Source organism: Cygnus olor, chromosome 4 (genome assembly GCF_009769625.2).
Source record: "Cygnus olor isolate bCygOlo1 chromosome 4, bCygOlo1.pri.v2, whole genome shotgun sequence".
Taxonomy (NCBI): Eukaryota; Metazoa; Chordata; class Aves; order Anseriformes; family Anatidae; genus Cygnus; species Cygnus olor.
The window spans coordinates 19,535,314-19,551,958 of record NC_049172.1 but is presented as its reverse complement, the minus strand read 5'-3'; the positions used below and the strand labels follow the sequence as shown (position 1 = coordinate 19,551,958).

At 35.7% G+C, this 16,645-nt stretch overlaps 2 long non-coding RNA genes across 2 annotated transcripts in view; one reads left to right on the top strand and one right to left on the bottom strand.

The window, feature by feature from the left end:
* Positions 1-223: 223 nt before the first annotated feature.
* LOC121070244 lies at positions 224-16,012 on the bottom strand. The gene is made up of 2 exons (XR_005819965.1): positions 15,622-16,012; positions 224-419 (listed from the first exon to the last, which is right to left on the bottom strand). It is a non-coding gene; the product is annotated as an uncharacterized LOC121070244 (long non-coding RNA).
* LOC121070242 overlaps positions 13,633-16,645 on the top strand; it is a 19,970-nt gene continuing 16,957 nt past the window's right edge. Inside the window, exon 1 of the long non-coding RNA XR_005819959.1 lies at positions 13,633-15,052. This is a non-coding gene — a long non-coding RNA (uncharacterized LOC121070242). The remainder of the gene's footprint in view (positions 15,053-16,645) is intronic.

Genomic DNA, 16,645 nt, shown 5'->3' with positions numbered 1-16,645 from the left:
ACATCAGACACATATTCCTGTTATAGAAATCATCCCACAACGTGGAATTGTGGGAATCTTCATTCAGAAATGATTCAAAGTGATGAGTAGGACATACTGAGTGAATTGATCCCTTTTTGTAGGACCTCAATATTATGAAACACCTGCTCAGGTACATCCACACCCCAGCATTACCTAGTTAGAAATTTTTGGAAGCAGAAGCAATGGGTAGTGTTGGAATGTATTTTGGGTATCATGAATACGAAAACATATATCCACCGTTGTAATCTTTGGAAGAAATCCTGGCTTCATTAAAATTAATAGCAGCATTTCTGTTGGCACTGATGATGACAGAATTCACTTTTTCAAGTCTTCCTCTCTGTAGCAGAAGAAGACATGGTATGTAGATGTATTTGTGGTTTTGTTGCATAATAATCTGTCTGCATAGAAAAAAAAAATCCATATTAAATTTTAAAAACACTCTGTCTATAAGGACATCAAAAGTACACAAGACAGTATCTATTTATATGGACCTTTTCATTTTTTTTTTATTTTTTATTTTTTTTCCCTCCTCCAGTGACTTTGGGCAGATTTCAGAAAGTGGAAAGGATAAATAAAAAGAATGCGTGTCTTGAGCTACATCTGACTTTTATTTTGTAATATCTAAAAGTGATGCACCAAATTTTTGCTGAGTCAAAACCAGTCTTTTTCCATACTGAGGCAAAATTAAAGTAGATAATGTTGAGTAATTCTGATTATTTGTATGAAGAAAATTAAAAATTATGAATAATAGGAGTAATATTTTATTATTTTCAACTTTTTTTTTGTCAACTGAGAAAAAATGTTTTATTTATTGAAGGAATTATAGCAGAGAAGAATGATTGAATTGGGAACACCTACTACCTTGGGCTACTATATCAAAGGAGAATACCTGTGTTTACCTTTAGTTTTACAGATGTAATTGTTTTTGAAAATCCAATATTTTGCCATTTTCCCCTTAGCCACTTTCTTGTTTTTTAATACTGGTCAGGCTGCTTTATCTCATCTTCAGTAGATCCTGGAGAGAATCCAGGGCCACCCACAAGTTATTCTGAAGCCAAGAGAGGAAAAACCCTCCCAAAATAACAACATTTTCTAAAACTGAAATGTATCACTTCATTATTTAGGAATCAAGAACTCTAAATGGGAAATTCTGAAATGATAAAGCAAAGACAGAAAGGAGTATGTTGCCACAAATTCATTTGATTTCTAAAAGGGAAATAGAAACAGATAATATTCAGAAAAGTTGTCAGTCTCCCAGCCATAGCAGAAATTTTCTTCCCAGATTTAATAGCAGGGACAAGCATAACCAATTCTACATGAAGTTAAAAGAAAAGGAGTAAAAAAAAATTGTATTTTAACCCCTTCAGGTGAGGCACCATAACAATAGGAACTCTTGAAACTTGTGATTGAAGAAGGACCATATAAATACAATTCAACAGCTTGTCAATACCCTCCATAAATTACCATATAGCAATTTTCATCCTCTCCCATTAAAAAAAAACAACAAAACAAAACAAAGAAGAAAACAAAGGAGTGAATCCAAATAAAATACAAGCAAGTGAAAGGGGACAGAAGTACTGAAGAGAGAATAAATAGAAAGAAAGGTAGAAATGAAAAAATTGCGTATTATTTTCTGACATATTAAGTAACAGTACTGGCACATTGTCAAGTAGTGAGATTACATGGAATATGAACATGAATAAGCTAAAAATATACAGGTTTTGTTCTTGGTAATTCTTGCTGCTTTTAATTCAATAGCGCAACTTAAAAGTCTAGAAACTCCATGTCTGCATGTAAATAGCTGTGTCCTGCAAAAATGTGCTTACTATGAGGTATGCTTATGTTGGGCTGGCTCTATGTCTTGATTTGCAGAGAAGTTTGGTTGACCCATAAATCAGCTAATATAAACCAAAAGGATGTGACAGACAGCATAATTTATACAGAATACCTTTCTTTAGAGAAATGTAGGGGTGGAGTTGATATGCAGTACACTCTACCTAGGTGCTGTGCAAAACTTGTCTTGATCTGACAAGTTTGAGTATACTAACTACATAATCACCTTCAGGTAAGGTAATCATCCACCAGATCTTCTCTAAAGGCTTGGCATTTAGTTTGAAAGGATGAGGAAAACGTATTGCAAGAAAAGACAATCTGACCCTGCAGCCCTAGCAGCATGCAACTCCATTGCCAAAGCATGGATTGCCTGCTACTGTGGGCAAGACTGTTTGTAGGAGCTTTGAGATACTGATCCTTAAAGCCTTTACCTTCACCTCTCACTTTTTTGTTGCTTGATACAACTTCTAGTTTATCAGGTGCACTGTGTACAAAACCAGCAGCTTTCATGGATGAAGGTCCCAGGGGCTTGAACAAAATACTTGGGTCTATTTACATTCATTCTGTGATTTGAGAAAAAACCTCACTTGCATTGTGTGCACTGTCAAGTTATGCACTTGCCCTTGGCAGGGAAGGATTTTCACAAACATCTGAGAACGTAGGCCCCTATCTGGAAGCAAGGTGAATGGGGTCAATCTCTCACTCAGGGAACAGCTTAAGTCTGAGTCACAGTCAAGAGGTGATTCCAGCCCCCCCAGAGCTGACTGTTGAGACCTATTGCTATATGAGACAGACTGGTCACAGCATGCAGGACATAAAACCACTGAGAACCAGCTTTCCTATTTATAGAGGGCCAGGTCATCAGCTGATATAAATCAATATTGCTCAATTAACTTCAGTGGAGCTCTGCTAATTTATGAGTAGGGAGTTCAGTTTTAAATCCTGAAGAGTAAAATGGGATTGAAAGAGGTCCAACATGTAGGTTGTTAGGCCTCAGACTAAATTTCCAAGAGCAAACAAAACAGTCAAAGTCATCTTTTGACAGCAGGACAAGAAAAAGAGAATCCTCTTGTTCAGACACATTCAGCTGATATAGAGAAAATGTTTCAGCTGAGTTGAGTTCAAATCTTTGTGTTTAATTCCAATCTTTTAACTCAAAGGTGAGCCAGGTGAACAGAAAGGTATGCAATACTAGTTGAAAGTTATGACGTTAGATTCATTTTAATCCATATAGTATGTCTGTTAGAGGAGTAATGCTTTGGATACTTTAAGAAAACTTGATTAATTAAGCTGTCTAACGGCATTCAACTGTTTCTTATAAGTCTAATTTTCCTTCAAAGCTAACAGGAGATGAGCAGAGAACTGAGACAGTCTCTCTTCTGGGCTATGTTACAAACCAGTTACAAGCGCAACATGCAACTCAAAATGACATAGTGGTTTTGCAATTATGCAAGCAAGCACTTCAGTTAATTGTATAAGGATACCTAAATTACTGAAGTAGAGTGGCATTCACCTGTTATATTCCAGGAACCAAGTAATAAAAAATATGTCAAATTGTGTAATTTTAGTGTATAACTGGACGAAGAGCTGAAAGAGACATAGTAAGTCCTTAATTAATATCAAACTGGGCTGAGTTATCTTTTCTGGCCATTAGAAATTAAACTCTTGCAAACACTTATCAGTCATTACTTTTCTCTCTCTGCACACTTCAAAGCTGGTAGCCTACAGAGGTACTTTAAATGTAATTATTATTACTTGGCGGAACTCAAACATTTTTTTAAACCAAAAGTGGTGCTTCATCTTGCCTCCTGCTTGTTTCACGTTTCTGTTTATGCATTCAAACGATCATTTCTCAACTAACAGCATTCCTTCCTCTTTACAATTTGTCTCCACCCATAACAGCAATAGTCCCTGCACAGACAACATACAGCTATAAGAAAATGATGATAAAGCCCTGAACACTGTGCATTTGTTTGGCAAATATCTTTTTTCTTAAGTACAATGATACTACTTTTTTTTTTTTTTTCCTATAATTTTGCTATAAGACCAAATATAACAGTTTCTCATTGAGAAATCTTGGTGGTCCAAAGCCCGTGAATCTGTAGGCAAATTTGGCTGTTGCTATAACATAAAATCAGTATATATGTATATATAGAGAGAGAGAAAGAGAGAGAAAGAGATAAATACTATCATTACACTGAACCATATATTTTGGAAATGTTTGGAATGGCAAGTGCTAACAATACTAGAAAATATTAAAAATATTATGAAAGTAAAATCTTGTGACTGTGGTGAAACTTCCTGTGGTAGAAAATGTCTTTTTTTTTTTTTTTTTTTTTCAATATTCTCTTGCAGATCATCACACTAAAAGTGGTCCTGTATCCTGACCAGGAGGAAATAATTGTTAACTGCACAGAACAAAACAGCTGTTCCATTGCAACAGTTCCAATTAGAAGTGATCAGGTAATTAATTAGATGCAGAAGCAAATAAGCTGTGAAGAATTCAAATGAGCTGTTTGCTCAATTGTATTCAGAATCATCAACAGCTGAATAAAAATGTGGTATCCTGAGACAGGTGCATGGGCATGGAGTCTTCAGTAAATATAAAGATATATATATATATATGAGGGATACTTAGTCATTCAAGGCACCTGTGTCCCCTCTTGAGCCAGAAGGTCTACACTCACCAGCATATGTGGACAGTGCTGGCTCACTAGCTATGAGTTTATGGACGGACAGATGAAAGGAGAAGAAATGAGGGGTATAGTGATTAAGAGTATCTTCTCTTCATCCATTGCTGCTGTGGCTCCTATAAATCCCTGGCACTGTATAACTTAAGAGCATCTAGCAACATTAACAGGACTTCTCCTATCATAGAGGCAAACTGTGTCCTACATTCCCTCAGGATTCAATAAGGCTTGAGTGGTGCTGAGGGGCACTGTTTGTACCTAGCAAGGTGCTTGATTGCTAAGTGGAAGGAACAGATCAAAGCAACGTGACAGATCATTTTACTATGGAGTATCATTGTCATATGTAGGACAGTTGTTCTTTAGTAAAAATAAGGTGCCTGTATCAGTGGGATCATTCAAAGAATAAGTTCTGTTGAATAAGGTGTTGTTATCTGGCTCCATTCTAACTAATGTAACCCACAAAGAAATGGCTGTCATGAAACAAGCAAATGTGTCAAGAAAATTGAAGCTAGGTTCTGGTCAGACCTATGCAACTTGATTAGCATTGGCAGAGTTGCATGGGAATAAATGAGTAAAAATAAACTTTGGGTCTCTTTGTTGCAAAGTTCAGGTACTTGGGCAGAATTCTGGATAAGTTTAGCTCTGGCTTAAATAGTATACATTTTCACTATGTAAAAGGAAAAGAACTTAGCCATTTGTAGGGAAATGGCTGCACATGGATGCCAGTCTATTACTACTGAGCTCTAAACACTACTCTGTTTTGCTGATGTTTTGATTTGTGTATGCTGCCGTAATGTGCAACAGCTATCTCCTCCAAATTGTTGCTATAATTAATGAGAAGACTGCTATGGTTTTAGGTTTGAATGAGGAAGCTGTTATTTCAGTGACAGTACCAACTGATTTGGAAACAGTAGTATTATCTGATGCAGTGTATGAAGAACAAGCCCAGCTGGAGAAGCTTTGAAGCAGTCTGAGTTGGAGAGTGAAGTTCTGTTATATAATTAGGCTGGAAAATAAAGACAGTCTGAGTCAAAGATGCTATCACACTTAATCATTTCTGTTGTATTTTTATCATATATCACTGAAATCTAGAGGAAAAGCAAAGAAAATCACTGCCTGAGGGACAGATTCTGCTGCCATTCATAGAATCATAAAATATCCCAAGTTGGAATGGACCCATAAGGATCATTGAGTCCAACTCCTGGCACCACACAGGTCTACCCAAAAATTCAGACCGTATGACTAAAAGCATAGTCCAAACGCTTCTTAAACTCCGACAGGCTTGGTGCTGTGACTTCATCCCTGGGAAACCTGTTCCAGTGTGCAACCACCCTCTTAGTGAAAAACCTCTTCCTGATATCCAACCTGAACCTCCCCTGTCACAGCATGACTCCGTTCCCTTGGGTCCTATCACTGATCACCATTCTTCAAACAAAGCCTCTATAGACCTCTGTAGGCATTTCCAGTGGAAAGAGATGACAGGACACGGAATTTCATGATGCTGGGCAACAGAAGATTTAACACCAGAGACCTCTGACAGTCTGCTGATTCAGCCACATCACTTCTGAATTATCAATAAACAACAGTGTTGAAATCACACATGATGTTTTACTCTTGCCTCTACCGCAAAGCAGTAGGGACCACCCAACTCAGCATTTCAGTTCTGTTGAATGTATGAATATTTGAAAGAAGTCATGAAACAATTTAATATGAAATGCATTTCAGAACATATGCTTCTATTATAATGACACTTGGGAACTATGTAATAGGATGAGTGGTAAATGATATGACTGAGTGGGAAGCTGCTCTCAGCAAAATGCTCTGTTAAGAAGAGGTAAGTTTGAAATGTAGGCCCATGAAATCCAGAAAATTACCAAAATGTTTGGGGGTATGTACTGAAAGAGTATGGGGTGAATAGAAACTGAAGAAGATGATAGGGAGGGGATCACAAAAACTGAAGGTGAAATAAAAAGCACAACTGTATAAAAATCACCAAACAAAAGCTTACTGTACTGAAAACGATAATTATTACATGGTTAATCAGTGAACAATCAAAACAAAAGCATAAATCAGACTTTTCTCTTGTTGTACACTTCTTGTGTACATTTTAATTGTCTCTTGATACTAAAAGCCAATACTTTTCAGTGTTAGAAACTGAAAGAAGGAAAAAAAAAAAAAAAAGAAGAAAGGAACCTGAAGGTGCAGATGAAGTACTCTATGAGAAACAGTAACTAAACAAAGTACAGCTAGACAATCCAAATGTGACAAAACCATCAGGCATTTAGGGTTTTTTTCTGGACTGTAAGTGCAAAGCCAAAACAAAACAAAACAAAAAAAGGAAATGAAAAAGAAAAAGAAAGTAGTTCACTGGTTCACTGTAGGTTCATTAGAAAAGATCTATAACCCTTGAAAATCATATTGCAAGGTCAAGGAGACAAACTATGGCAGGAAGCTGACCTTGTCATTTAGAGAGTCCACTAGGATTGCAGTGGGGAGGGATGAGCTGTCATTGGAATTTGCATGGGCCAATAATAAGCACCCCACACTGTTTTGTACTAAAGGAGTGGATGAGATTCTCAGACAAAATTAAGATCTTATCTATATCATCAGTGGTGTGATAGTGTAGTTGTAGCTGCAATGGTCTGAAGCTATAATTTAATTTGCCACCTTGTCTCCCCCTGCTCCAGCTATATCAGTTTCATCTAAAAGATATACTGCTTTTCCTGACAAACTTTGCATGCTCTAGATCAGTCATGCACCAATTTCCTCATATTTGCAAATACGGGCTGTATTTAATCATACAAGAAAGACTAATTCCCTGCAACTCTGGGATAGTTATATGCATCTCAACTTTTGAGATGAATTATGTGCTTACTGTAACATTTTTTCACATCCCCTTTCTGAATCAGTTTGTGCTTTAATGGCCACACAGATTGTTCTTTATGTACATCTTCCTTCTCAAGAAGTTGGTGGGGAGGCTTTGTAGTTCACATCTGTTTTTACACATTCTGCTCTTTCTGTTTCTTTCATATCAAAGGAACATATGCATCAAAATAAATAAATAAATGAAACAAAATATCTTTGCATCTTGTTCTCCCTTTCTTTTCCAAATACTTCCCTCTGCTCCCGCCCCCCCCCCCCCCCCTCCATCTTTTCATTAACATTCAGAATTGTTACTATCCAGATGATCCAACTGGATCAATGTTGGTGCTATCAGTTATATATGCATGTATGTCATGGATTAGCTCTCTGGTCTTGCTCAGATTTTGTAAATAGACCAAATGCTCTTTTCTGCGGGAAATGGCAAGTCAGTGAAATGAAGATGCATTTACCTATGTTGAATAGGGTTTGCCTGACAGCTAGTAGACTTCTGCCCTATGAACCCATCCCTGACTATGAGTATGAGTTCAGGCATTTAGGCTGTGTGACAGGGTGTGGTCATGCCACAACTGAGGTTTCCTTAGCAACATTATAGATGAACCCAACCTGGACCTCTATTGTCTGAAATCTCTACTAACTGAAAAAACAGCTACATTTTGGCTTGCATTACAGAGGTTTCTAGTTCATTCCACAGTCTCAATATATATATATATATTTTCTTTTCTAATATATCCCATATATATATATGTTAGGTTATATATCATATATAATACATATTATATATATTATGTATACATGTATATTATATTTTTATATAAAATATTCCATTCATATTTATACTTGTGGGTGTTGATATGGGTTAAGAGACTGACTCAAAATCAATTAAAGCCATTGGTGATTGCAGTGCATTTTTAGTGCACGGGCTCTAACTTAGTCATTAACATTGCGTGTAAGCGATGTGCGTCTCCAGATCTAACTACATCAAAGAAGGGGGGCAGGTTTTCACCCAATCTTTTTCTTTCACACTTTATACAAATGAGTGGCTCTCCGCATCAGCATGCTCATATCTGTGGATGTCATTCTTCAGTGCATTATACAGAAATAATGAATATTCTGTTTATGGGTACACATGGAATTCTTTATTAAATAGAACATCTCCAGGAGTCAAGTGTTGCCATGCTTGGCTGCCTGTGTGGATTTAGCTAGAAAGGACTTAATATCACAGAAAAAAATGAATACAAATTTGGTAAAGGCAAAGGAAAAGGACTTTTTAAATTATAATTTCTGCTCTGTTACAGTACATACTCCATAATCATAGTCCCTCAGTTTTATCTTAAGCATTTTTTAATAACAGCATCTTTCTTACTTCATGGAATACTTCATCTGTATTTGTGTCTGTGTATAAATATAACAGCTATAAATGTTTCTTGATGATGAAAAGTTCTTGAACTGGTAAAGCAAAGCACGAATCTTGACTGAAGAGCAGTTCTGGGTAATATGCTAATATAAGTCATTTTACTGTTGGGTAATGGTGAGAAAAGTGTTTAGAAGAGAAGGAAACTTTTTTTTTTTTTTTCATATTGATATGAAAAGCTAAATGAATAGGTGTATATAAACTTTACCTTTCCCCCCATCTTTACTTGACATGATAATTTAGTCAAAACAGAACTGTCGTCTGTGTAATTTCAGCAGTGCAATCTAAAAAAATGGAAATGAAGAACTGAAGTGTAAGTTGAAAGAAACCATGTGAATCTTTCTCCTCTTCATAGCACTCTTTTACATTAAAAAGATTCTGCTGATTTAAACAGCTTTCCTGAGAATTTTTTTTTCAAGTAGAAAAGAGAAGAACCCGAATTAGTGCTTCTTAGGGAAAACTTTACCTATTCTTATTTACAGGGATGGTGTTAAAATATTTTTGTCATTTTCATCACAGAACAAGAAATGGTAACAATTTTATTAAGAATAAATTGTGCAGCTCTCAAAATCATGATTCCTATTTTACTCATCTCTTTTAATGAGAACAGTATAAATTGCCTTTTAATGATCAAGCTCACCTATGCACTTTAACAGCACCTTGAAAGATCACCCAAAAGCAGTGTATATTTTGGTCCATAGTTAATTTTCTAACAGTAAGATTTGGGGTCACCTATTTTTCTCCTTTAAGTAATATTGGTACAACTTATCTTTTTTATTGAAACATTACTATTGGGATTTCTATGAGCAAACTATTATTGTTCTGAGCCAGTAACAAGATTTAAAGTCATATGAATATTTAAGTAGCTAGTTTGAAAATAAAAGAGCCTTTCATTTTTTGCGTCTTCCCCCCCCAAAAAAAAAAAAAAAAACACTTGAAGGAGGAAGCTTTCCAAATGCTGCATATGCTACTTGCAGGATGTAGTGCAGGATGTAATGTAAAATGGCTTACATTACGGTAAGATAACTATGGCTTGTTGGCTGGTGCAGATTTGAACAGCCTCTCCTCACATCTCCAAGGCTTAAGATCTAACTTAATCTAGAGAAGCCTAAAATCTATACCAGCAGAAGCTGGACTGGGTTAAGAAGTCAGCAGCAGACATTTTATGCAAATTCATTAGTTACATTTAAATACATTTCTTCTCCTTCTACAGAATCCCACTCACCCTCCACTGCCTGTACATGTGGCACAAGCCCATCAGAAGAAAGGGCAGAGTTAGTCCAAGGGTTGAGAGTGCTCTCTTCACTCATCTCTGTCAGTTTTGATTCAGGTCCTAGTTCTGAACAGTCAGTGGTTTGTATGAGTTTCTTAAGACTAACTGCCATGCAGATCTAGAGATTTAAATAGAAACAGGTCTGAAAAAGGAGCAGATATGTTTAGGATACTGTGTACTCAGGTTTATGTTTGTGGGGAGAATGTATAGAAACAATTTTCAATTTTGGGCAGTAATTTTTACCAGTTGACTACATAACCTATGACATGTAGAGCATTTGTAGAAGATAGAGGTTCATATAAACTCACAGTCCAAGTATAGCAAATACTGGCACCTTTTCTATTGAAAAATAAATTGTTGCAAACAATTGCTGCAAACAAGCAGGTATTGATTTTATTTGAAAACAGTCCCCCCCCCCCCCCCCCCCCCCCCCCCCCCATTAAGTCAAGTAACTGAAAGTACAAGATAGGAACTATAAATTGTTAATTTCCCATGGAATTCATATGAAAAGAATGAAGAAAGAAGATCTTAAAACCAACTAAGATTTATTACAGAGATGAAGATAAAAAGACTCTCTGGAACTATTGAGAGAGAATGCAATGTGGGATGGAGCACAGCAATGACACAGACAATCTGCAATATCCACAGCGTGTTTAGATGACTTAAAAGCAGCAAGGCAGCAGGGCCTGTGGTTGTGCCTGAGTTATCCTGGACAGATGCAAGATTTCTGAGATATGAGATAATATGGCCTAACTGTCACAGAGGTCACACATTGAACCTGTTTCCACAGATTAACATACTATAGTACATCCCTTAAATCATGGTAACTTTCCCTCCATATAGTTATAGCTTACAGCAGATTTGAGTTAAACTGAATTCCTAGCTTAAATCTTAACTGACACCAAGTACCTGTTTTGCTGTGGAAATTTTTTGTATATCCAAATCTCATCTTTTTCCAATTGAAGCCAAAACTAAAATTCTGTTCTTCAATGAAATCATTTTCATGCACATATTCATTAGATACACCACTCAGGGATTTAAAAGAATAAATATGAAACAGGTGAATCTCATGTACTTACAGCATTAACTCTATTTCCTAGACTCAGAAAATTTGTTCCTCTTTGCTTAAGGGAAGTACTCCAATCACAGGTTCTGATTTACTCTCAAAATAATATTTAGCTATTCCCAAGGCTGGTATATTATTTCCTCAAAGCCTGAGAAACCTTTTCCATTGGGAAATTACAGCTATTCTGACTGAGCTGGAAAGTAGCCATGAGAAAAGGGATTTTGCCAGGGAAGGGCTCAACACCTTATCAACCTCCTGTAGCTGATTGGTCTTTTTTCTGGCAATATAATGACTAGCTGTTCCAAGTAGCACACAAGAGTTAACTCCACACAGAGCAATTCATAAAAGGTAGCCTGTAATGAAGTTTGTACTTTGTCCTCTTAAGTTAAACTAGTTGTTCTTTTAAGGGTAATTCAGGATATGGTCAGCTGATATCAGTAAGACCATAATGTCTAGTATCAGTATACTCAGTCACAGTATAAAATTTGTTAGGTTGTTGTACCAGGTTTTCAAAAGAGACAGGATCCATAAAAAGTATCCAGCCATTAAGAGTCAAAACACCAAAAGAGTTTTCACAGTGGAAACGCAAATGCTGTAAGTAAGCTGTGACATACCCATTCAAAATAAATTCAGAATAAAAATCTGATTTTGGAGTAGAAAAAATCATTTGTAAGTTTGTAAATATCACATTTCATTTTCCTTTATTTTGGAAATAAAAAGTAACTTTTTCTAGTGAGCTAAACAAACTTAGCTTCTTGCTCTGTTTCCTCTGAAGATATGACTCATTGAAGGGAGTTTATAAAAGAACCTGTAATTTTCACTGGAGTATACCTGAAGACACTCTGGATCAATCACTTAAAAAACACATTAACACAAAAAAATGCTAGTTTAATATTATAAACTACTAATTAATTAATAGACTTCTGTTTAGAAGAAGTTTAACAAATGAGTCTAATAAGTTCACTGTTATTCCCACCAAAACTGTTGATCTGTGAACTTCAGAGCTGAGGTGATCCAAGCAGCCCTGGCAGATAGCCAGTTGACTCACCAGGCTGAAAACCTTAAGAGGACAAAAGCTTGGGTGAAGTGAAAGACTTGGCAAAATAGAAGCTGCACTCAAGTTTTAATGAATGTACAAGTGGAAGGTGGTAGAGAATCAGGCATTCTATCTTAACATGTATAAATATTGTCTCATCCGGTGCTCCCAGGTATTTGGGAGAGTCTTTTGAACTCGTTAAACAAATACACTGTAGTTCAGACTTTAGCAAACAAGCATTTATGGCTTTCATTGAAGTCAATAGCAGTTTTACTCCGGCTTACAGTGTAAAACTCAGGAAGAGGAATGGGCTGTAAATAGCCCGCAGTACTTGTTCCACAATGTCATGACATAATGGTTGTCACAGTCCTCCCTTTAAACTGGTATTGCTGTTTCAGAGCTCTGTGATTTCCCAAGCAACCTGCAGGAAAATGCAAAGAGGAGCATGCATTCCTGCAAGGCACTTACAGCTGTCGTTTTATTTCTTAAGACTTATGAATGAAGGTATCACTGAAACCAGCTGTTGTGTGAAGAAATTTAAGCTAGATATTACTGCCTGTGGCATTTGTGCTCAAAACACTTTGAACACTGAGATTACTGTTTGTGGAGGTAAAAAATAGAGGATACATTTGGTCTAGTAGCACATTAATTCAGCTTATTGCTCGCTCGGTATTTTTACAGGACCACCATTATTCTTAGCTATGCATATATTTATTTCTTCATCCTAATCTATCTGAAAAAAATGAAGAGTATATACATATATTTTCTAAATATAGTGTGTCCTGAAAATTTTAATCTGAATTTAAAGAGAATAATAGGAATAATATGTTTCCAGGACACTGATAATGATTTATTTTCTTTGTCTTTTTTCTCCCAGAAAAAAAATAATGTCCTACTTAAAACAGACTTTGAGAAATGCAAGCTAAAAGTGGTAGAGTAAAAACCATTTACAAGGCTTGAAATGACTGATGATATAGTTCACAAGCCTTGTTTAATTGCATCTGTATATCCTATCTGTAATATTAGTTGAAATACGGAAAAATTAACTCTGAGGTCAAACATCATTCAGTTTCACAGGAACCAAAAGCCCTTTGGTATACCAGTATTCAGCTGCTTACACTATATCTGTTTTCAAGACAATGCTGCATGAGCTATGAGAATACTCTGAAACAAGAAAGGAATCCTTTCCCCCCCTTTCCATAATTCTATTTTTTTTTTTTTTTTTTTTTTACAATTCAGGAGGAATTCTGAATTAACAAAGTAGGAAAGATGGCCGCAAACTTCTCTGCAGATGGCATAGTATTCTATGAGAATGACAGAGAAGTAGAAGGGCTTTAGTGCAGAGACTGAGACTTTAAAGAGTGTTTGTATTATTTTATTTGTTTCACCTCTTTAGACTACCTAACACCGGGAGCTTGTGCAGTTGCATCTAGAAGAAAAAGATCTTTTACAAGCATTGTCCTTCACACTTCATGAATGAATTGCAGAACCATTGCCCAATGGATTTTATGCTCCTACTTTCTGATTATTGTTTGACAGAAACATCTGGTTACTAGCTCTAATATTTCCTCAAGCACAGAAGCTCCCAGACTGCACAGAATGGGGGTTCAATCTGTCCTCATCTCTGAAATGAATGCCTGTAAATGTCTACAAAGGAGGACTGGGAATGGATCACTTGAGATTTGCTATTAGATCTTGCTGCTAAACATAACTGAGAAATGAGTATGCTGTCAGAAAATGCAATTTGTATTTTATGCCCTAAGTAGCAATTTTTAAAATATATATATATATATTATTTTATTTTTTTTTGCCAAGGTTGTGTCTTGTATTCTTTCTACAAATTGTACTTCTCTTTACCTGAGTAGTAGGTTGGAATGTCCAAGAAAATTATAGTACTGTAAATCATTAAGACAATATGGGAAAACATTACTAAAGCAATTATGACTACAATCTTTAACTGGTTATACAGGGATTAACGATGCAACAACTTGCAATATTCTTTTTATTACTAGCAGGACTTCTTAGTTTCCAAAGGAAAAGACTTTTTTTTCAATGAAAGAAGAATATTTATATTTGTTAAGTTAGATTTATATTCAGATTATTTAAAGAAAAATGCATCAGTGAAAAAATTATATGAATCTGCTGTCATTAATGGTTTCTGTATATTAATATTATAATTTGTTTCTGCACTTGGTCAAAATACACTGAAAAGATGTTATTCATACTTACTTTTGACTTAATCTTTTACTGGTTAAATGTCTTTGAGGTTTTACCTTCAATGATTCACATGTAAAATACTTAGTGACTAAATTCTGCATGGTGTTTTTCTAGTCATTGTCATACAGTTTGTTTACTTTATCAGTTTCAATTTGCTAAAAATCTAATTAGAGATGATGTGATAGTATTATATTGCTGAGATGCTAATGTTAATTAGGTAGGTAGGTTAGGAAGGATTTTTTTTTTTTTTTCTTCCCTCCTATATCCTGAACAGTTCTTATCCCTGACAGGGAATATTATAAGATAACACCTTTTAATTTTGAAAAAAAAAAAAAAAAGAAAGGATCCTGTTATACCTGTTGAGCAATCAGAAGATAATTTAGTCCTTTAGAACATGCTTTGACAAAGTCCTTGATAGAAGAAATATGCCTTGTGAAATGGCACATAGCAAAGCTAGAAGAACTTGTGTCCCAATATGTCTTTCTTATCTGCAGTTTAAGACTGAACCAAATCCAGAAATACTACTCATTGTTAACTGTTTCTTTACAATTTTAGCAAGAAGCTGTGAGAAGATATCGAAAAGGAATCCAAGTAGGAGAAGAGAGAAATAACTTCTCTACTAGTAAGTGAAATGATGATGAAGAAGAACTAATGTAAAATGGTTTATTTTCAATTTACATTCTGTTTCTACTGTAAGATTTGTACTTCACACAAGAAGCGAGGAATGAGCAATAGGGAGCCACACTCTATACAAGAGAAGAAAGAGATTTTTTTCTTGTAATGACCTCAGGAACATCATCCGATGCATTCAAAATATTTTTACTCAGCAGCTCAGGCAATATTAAAAGCAGAAGTAATATTATAGTTACATAGTAAAATCATTTGGTGATTCCGTCTGAAACTTCCACATTGTGATTTGTTCAATTACACTGCTCTTTCTTTGCATATTAGGATGTAAAATTGAGCCAAGTTTTTTTTTTTTTTTTAATATACATTTCATGTGTATCTCAGGCCAGGGACAAATGGGATTCATTAATGTGATCATTCACATGGGAATACATTGAAGAATGAATGCACTTCTGTTTAAAAGGAAAGGATTGGAATAATATATATTCTTAGGGTGAAAAAAAAAAACCAACAAAACAACAAAAAAACCCACCAACAACCAAACAAAAAATAGAACAAACCCACCAAAACTGTGTAGCTTGCAACAGATTCTCCCTTGCCAAATTGGAGAATTAAGTTCTGAGACAGGGGACCATGGATCTCTGCAGAACCTGGAATCACTCAGAGTGTTCAAGACTGGCTGGGATCTTCCCACGCGCTGAGGAATTTCAAATGGATCTGGGTGGAGCTCTTCAAAACAGTGACACATGGAGGCCTGTAATTCCTACAAAATGTTCACATAAAGCTCACAGGAAAGTTTCTGACATGCAGTTTTTCAGCTGGATTGAGAGTGGGACAGATAGACATCAGATACAGTGTTTATAATCACATTTTTTATAAGCTTTTACTGGACCAGCTTACAACATCGCTTTGATGTAGACTGACTTCTGCTTTAGCTGCAGCTCCATGGATCGAGTGATACTCATATTTTTTTAAAACTTTTTTTTTTTTTTTTTCAAAACTATCTCCAGTCCCTTCCTTTCAGCATTTCAAGGCCTCTTCCACCTTTTCTAAACTGCTTGAAGCCCATGGCTTTTGGAGGACAACTGATTTGTCACCTTTTCATTCAGAACCGGGAGACTCAAAGTTGCGGAAACACTGAAATGAAAAATGTTGGGAATCTTGTAATACTTATTCTTTACAAGAAGATGTGGAAAACGGAATATAAACTAGTTCTCACCAGTAGGAAGGGATGACAAGAAATAAAACAGCCTTTAGCCATAATTTGGGCAAACATTGCATGGCTTATTATGGAGGCACAATTCTTCTCTCACTGCTCTGGTTGTAGTGTCAGTAACTCACCTAATTTATATTCAAATGAACAATGAATGAAGACTATAGGGAAGATGATCTTTCTTCCAGGAAGACCACAAAGACAATATAAAACTTCTTTTACAGAAAGATTTCCATGACAAGATTATTATAAAGTTGAAAATACTTGTGCACATTGTGAATGACTGACACAATATATTACTGCTGCAGGAAGTCACGAACGTAACTTTTACTTTCTCAGGACAGCATCAGGAAAACTAATTAGTTACTCCAAAAA